General features: G+C 44.9%; 1 pseudogene; it reads left to right on the top strand.

Annotated features, from left to right (window-relative positions):
• The first annotated feature begins 2306 nt into the window (after positions 1 to 2306).
• LOC115903697 lies at positions 2307 to 3645 on the top strand (annotated as a pseudogene).
• The last annotated feature ends 1930 nt before the right edge of the window (positions 3646 to 5575 follow it).

The raw sequence follows: 5575 nt of genomic DNA, 5'->3' as shown, positions 1-5575 counted from the left end.
TACTCATGGGAAAATATTTTTTTACACTCAACTAGAAATGTTCAAACAAGTTCATTCCTATAACTGTAGGAAAATTATGATGCAGAGCAAGCATGAGAATGAATGCAAACAAACCCTATCTGTGAACTTACACTTGAAATAACATACACAGAACTGGTATAGAGAACTCAGATACTAATTAACAAAAGGACCAGCAATGCTTGATTTTTTTTTTGCCAAAACATGCATAAGACATTTAACCTAGAGCTGGTTATGTAACCTGAAATACCCAAGCCTTAAATCCCCTTCTATAACCTGCTGTTACCTACAGTAAGAAGGTATCTGTACCTGAAAGGCACTATGCATCAGTTCATATTCTTTTTTTCAGAATTTGTATCACTTGCAAGCAAACAGATCTGAAACTCAAGCCAGAAAACAAGTCCCTGACCTGGTATACAGCAGTTTTCAATACACAGCATACAGTGGTCAAGCAACTTTGCATTAGCACAGTCAAAAAAAAGCTCTGAGCTTTAGAGTGCTCCTATGACATCTGATGTGGAAATCTTCAGGTAAAAGTTGGAGGATGGGAGAACGACCAGCAAACAGTGCGTGGCAGCCACCTCCAGTCCTCCAGCTCTTCACCTGATGAGCTCACCAGCCAAAAGTCCTATAAACCATCTCCCACTAGGTCTGCATTTTTATGGGCCCTCTGGGAATCCAGACAGGGGTCATCTCTATGGTCACTGTGTCATGCAGCTATTCCAGGAAGCCGGAACAACTGAAAACATTACACTTGGGCAGAGAAGTGTCAGGAGGCTGAGCTGTTTCATTCATGGGTCTGACAAGTTCATGCGAGGGGATTTTGTGGCCTTTTGTCTCCTCTGTTCTCTTCTTCTGCTCTGTCCTGGCAGGTATCATGAATAATCCTTTTGTGGTTTCACTTGGTCTGACCTCTGTTTAGGAGAGAGACTACAGTGAATCCTCTTGAAGGACCAGGGAGAAGCCTGGGTGTTATTCCAACACCAGCTCTGCCTACTTTAGAGAGAACCCCCAGAGAGCTGCATGGGTAGAGCATTTGAGAGGGTGTGTGGGAACATTTACAGCAGTGCCCCTTTTGATAGGTGTTTCTTAGTAGCCAGTTTCCATATTGAAGGAAATAATCCTTGCAAATCCCCATTTAGGACAGGACATGTGTACACACAAACAGATCAGGGTTTTTTCAGTCTCATCACCAGGATATCAAGTGGCAGCAAAAGCGGCACAAAATGTTCTGCCCCATAAAAATCTCAGATGTTAATGAAACCATAACAATTGCCAGAGAGCCAGCTTCCCTGTGTTCTGGGAAAGCAAACACAGACTTGATGTGCCAAGGGTCTCATATTCCACCAAAAACAAACAGCTTCAAGGGTTAAAGTCAGCAAAAGACAGATGTGCTGCCTTTTCCCATCAGCCACCCATATCCTGTGCCAAGTCTGCTTGAGACCACAGTGAGAACTAACTGGAAGTCAGCTGAGGCAGCCTTTGAAACTCTTGCATAGCACAGGTCCAGAAACATTCATCCTTCCCTCAACAGCTGTCTTCAGAAGGTCTTCAAGGAATAATTTGGGATACAGAGGCAATTGGACAATGAAACCCTCAGATCATGGCTATAAATACTGCCTTTCCCCACTGCTATTTTAGTTAAGGGCCAGTCATGCCACCCTTACACATACTATTCAATTCACTTGCATTAACTACTCAAAAAATGTGTTATTAATGAATTAACTTTCCAAAAGCTCATTTAGCTCCTAATTCCACCAGCCTTCAGTAAGATGCCCAGCTGTCATAGATCTCAAAGCCTGTATCTCAAATGGACAGAAGCAAGAGTCTCCCAGATCTCTCATGGGAAAGTTTCTGCACCTGATGCCTTCGACAACCTAGAAATGAAACAACGCACACTTCAAGGTATGTTAGCGTAGGAAGGAGGCAATATAGAAGCCGGTCTTCATTGAAGGCCTCCAGAGGCAATTATGGAGAAATGTCCACAGAATTCCCCCCCTCACAGGGGTACAACACAGTTTTACAAGTTTAGTAAATTAGCATACTTGTCAAAAAACACCAATTAGGAGCACAAGGGGTGATGCAGTCAAGTGAGAGGAAAGCTAATGTCTTTACAAACAATTTGATGGGTGAAGGTGTGGGCGTTAACATCTTTGAAAAGAGTCAAAGTCTCTACTAACTTCGGGCAGCAGGTTTGCTGCAGAGCCCAGAGACCTTGGCTCCTGAAACACACAAAGGTCTATACAAGCCTGAACTTTGGGGTAAAGTAACAGGTTCAAGGAGGGAACATGTGGCAGGCTGTTCAGGAAGGCTGTGCCTTCCTAGTGTCACCAAAACTGCAGGAAAATCAAAAGCCTTCCAACAATATTTTTAGTGTTAGAGAACCAAGGCATTACTTTTTCTGGCCTGAATATGCAACAGAAATAATTTCATCCGCACATAGCCCAGACAAATATTCCAAACAGTCCCTGGAGCTAGAGTTGCTGGTGCCCAACACCCTGGATTACACTTGAACTGTCAAGGAATTGGAGAATTCCCTGGATAAATGCAAGAAGGAGAACGTGCAGCAGATCTTGACCAGCACCACCATCATGGTGGTCAGCGTGGTGGCAAGGGGGGCAGCAGCTGTCAGAGGAGGAGCTGGGCAGGATGGAGGACGTGTGTGACACGGCGCCAGCGCTGAGCTGGGCCAAGCTGTGCATCTACGAATACATGGAGTCCCACATGTCCTTCATCACTCCCAACCTCTCCCTCATCCTCAGGGCTCCCATGGCTGCCAAGATCAGGGGGTGGCAGGGGGCCTGACCCCACTGTCCAAGCTGCCTGCCTGCAACATCCTCCCGCTGGCGGCTTCTCCTCCACCTCCATCCTGCCCCACACCGGCTTCATCCACCACAGCGACATCGCCCAGGCCCTGCCGCTGGATTTGAGGAGAGCGGCACAGCTCGTGGCGGCCAAGTGCGTGCTGGCAGCTGGGGGGACAGCTGCCATGAGAGCAGGACGGGAAGGCAGGGTACAAGCTGAGGGAGGGGATTGAGTGCAAGTTGGACAAGTGGCAGGAGCCTGCCCCGGTGCAGCCACTGCCAGCGCCACTGGATGGGCTGAGGGAGAAGGGGAAGGGCCAGTGGTAGCGGAAGATGGAGGAGCGCTTGGGGCTGACGGAGATCCGCAAACAGGCCAACAGGATGAGCTCTGGGGAGATGGAGGAGGACGCCTACCAGGAGGAACTCGGGCTCAGTCTGGGCCACCTGGGCAAGGCCAGTGGTGGCCGCATGCACCAGACCCTGGTCCATGAGGCCACCAAGGCCCGGATCAGGAAAGGCCTGCAGAGGGCCCTGCAGAAGCAGAGTGTCATCCACAATCCAGGACCACAGCTCAGGGATGGCCCCAAGCATGGCCTTCACCCCCCTGCAGGGGTTGGAGACTGTGAACCTACAGGCAGCTGGGAAGAAAGTGGTTGAGGCCAACCAGAACTATTTCTCCAGCATGATCAAGTTTGTCAAGGTCAAGGGGAACAAAAATGGGATCCCTGTTCCCCCAACGCCACTGGGATCCCTAAATCCCACCCTGCGACCCCCAAATTCCCAAAGATTCTACCCCAATGTCGCTTTGTCAAACTTTTTATAAATATTGCAATTTGTGGTCGAAGCATCTTGGGGGGATTGAGGGTGTCACCATGATATTTTATGAATAATCCCTTTGCCAGGATTTTTCTCCTGAGAAGCCTCAGAAACAAAATGTAAACAATAATTATCTGATTGCTTGGAGTGTGGTTTGGAGGTTGCTTAGCAACGGGTGCATCTTTGATTGGTTCCATGAGAATTGTTTTAACTTAATGACCAATCCCAGCCAGCTGTGTCAGACTTACTGATCAGTCACAAGTTTTTATTAGCATTCTTTTCTAGCCTTCTGATATCTCCTTTCTCTTTCTTTAGTATAGTCTTAGTATACCTTTCCTTTTAATATAATATGTCATAATATAATAAATCTGAGAACTTGGAGTCAATTCTCATCTCTCACCTCATCCTGGGGACCCTCATCACAGCACTAAAACAATTGGTGACCACATGAGGTGGGTCAGGGGTTCCTGGAGGGATTTGGGGGGGTCCTGGGGAAAAAAACATAAATTAAAAAATATATAGACTACAGAGTCACAAATATATGTGTAAAAAATACAGAGAATATATAAAACAAAAAAGGCAAAAGTCAATAGGCATCACACACACAGTACTTTGGTATTTAAGAAGTCACCATGGTAACATCTGCACTGCAGCCCAGAATGAAGCAGGCCTTGCTACAAGTCCTCTGCTAGAACTACTGGAACCTGACTTTGTATTCTTTACAGTACAGCAGGGCTAAAATATCAGCCCAAAAAGGAGACAACAAAACCCTGGCCACTGAGTAGTACATTTAATGAGCAAATAACTGTAGGCAGAACTGTTGGTTTTCCTGGGCATTCAATTAGTTGAATTTTATGCAAGGGAACTTAAACCAATAGAAACTGATTAAGAGCTGGACCTGGATTAAATTGTGTTTGTGAATTTTACAGCCTCAAAATCAATCTAGAACTACAGATGACAAACTTGTATATTCATACAGCTTCCTAAAATGAGAAATGTTCCTGGGAGAGTACATCACATTAAGCAGTACACAGGTCTCATTTCCCAAGTTGCTTTTTTTGATATCTCAAATATATATATAAATATATATAAATATATATATATATATAGTCTCCCTGTAATCCTAAGAGTCCTTTCCATCCCCTTGAAATCCATCACCCATGGCACCATGAATTCTGGAGCACCTGCATGTGTTTGGTTTGTTAACACAAGCCCTGCTTATTTTCTGTTACTCAGAGCAGGCAGCTGCTCACACACTCGGCACCAGTGAGCCCTGGCTCCCCGAGTCCTTAACTCTCCCACTTTAATCCCAGAAGAGGGCTGATGTGCAAGATACTGACTTTATCTTCTAAAGCAAGGTGTGGAAATACAAGCATGTTCCATAAAAGCAGCTTGGGAAGAGTTACTTGACAGAAGGAGCAAATTCCTGACTGCTTTGTTGTATCACTTCAGGCAAGCTCTGGTTATTTTATTGTCCACAAAATGTTGAAAGACACAACCTCTGACATCTTCTCCTGTGCCTGGCACAAACTGCTAAACAAGTCTTCGTAACATAAACAGGCTTCTCAATCATTACTGACTTAAAGATTGTGGGTAATATCAGATCTAAAAATGCCTGCAAAGTTTTCTTTCCACCTTAGCATTATTCCATGTTCTACCTTATGATGCAATTTAATGGTAAATACCAACTTTGCAATCATGGATTAAGAAAAACAAAGTGGCATTTATCAATTTTCTCCATGCCTTGTTTTTTAATAATCAGCTCAAAAGACACTTGATCTTCTGTATCAAAAACCAATAGGTAATTGAGAAAGCTAAAAGGATAATTCATTCCAGCCAATGCCAGACACTTCTGTATCCATCACAAAATTCAAATATCACTGAAGCAAAAGACCAGTAAAATAGAAGTTATCCTATAGAGACACATACCTTCATAC

The sequence above is a fragment of the Camarhynchus parvulus genome, chromosome 4 (assembly GCF_901933205.1).
Source record: "Camarhynchus parvulus chromosome 4, STF_HiC, whole genome shotgun sequence".
Lineage (NCBI taxonomy): Eukaryota > Metazoa > Chordata > Aves > Passeriformes > Thraupidae > Camarhynchus > Camarhynchus parvulus.
This window is presented reverse-complemented; position numbering and strand designations above follow the sequence as displayed.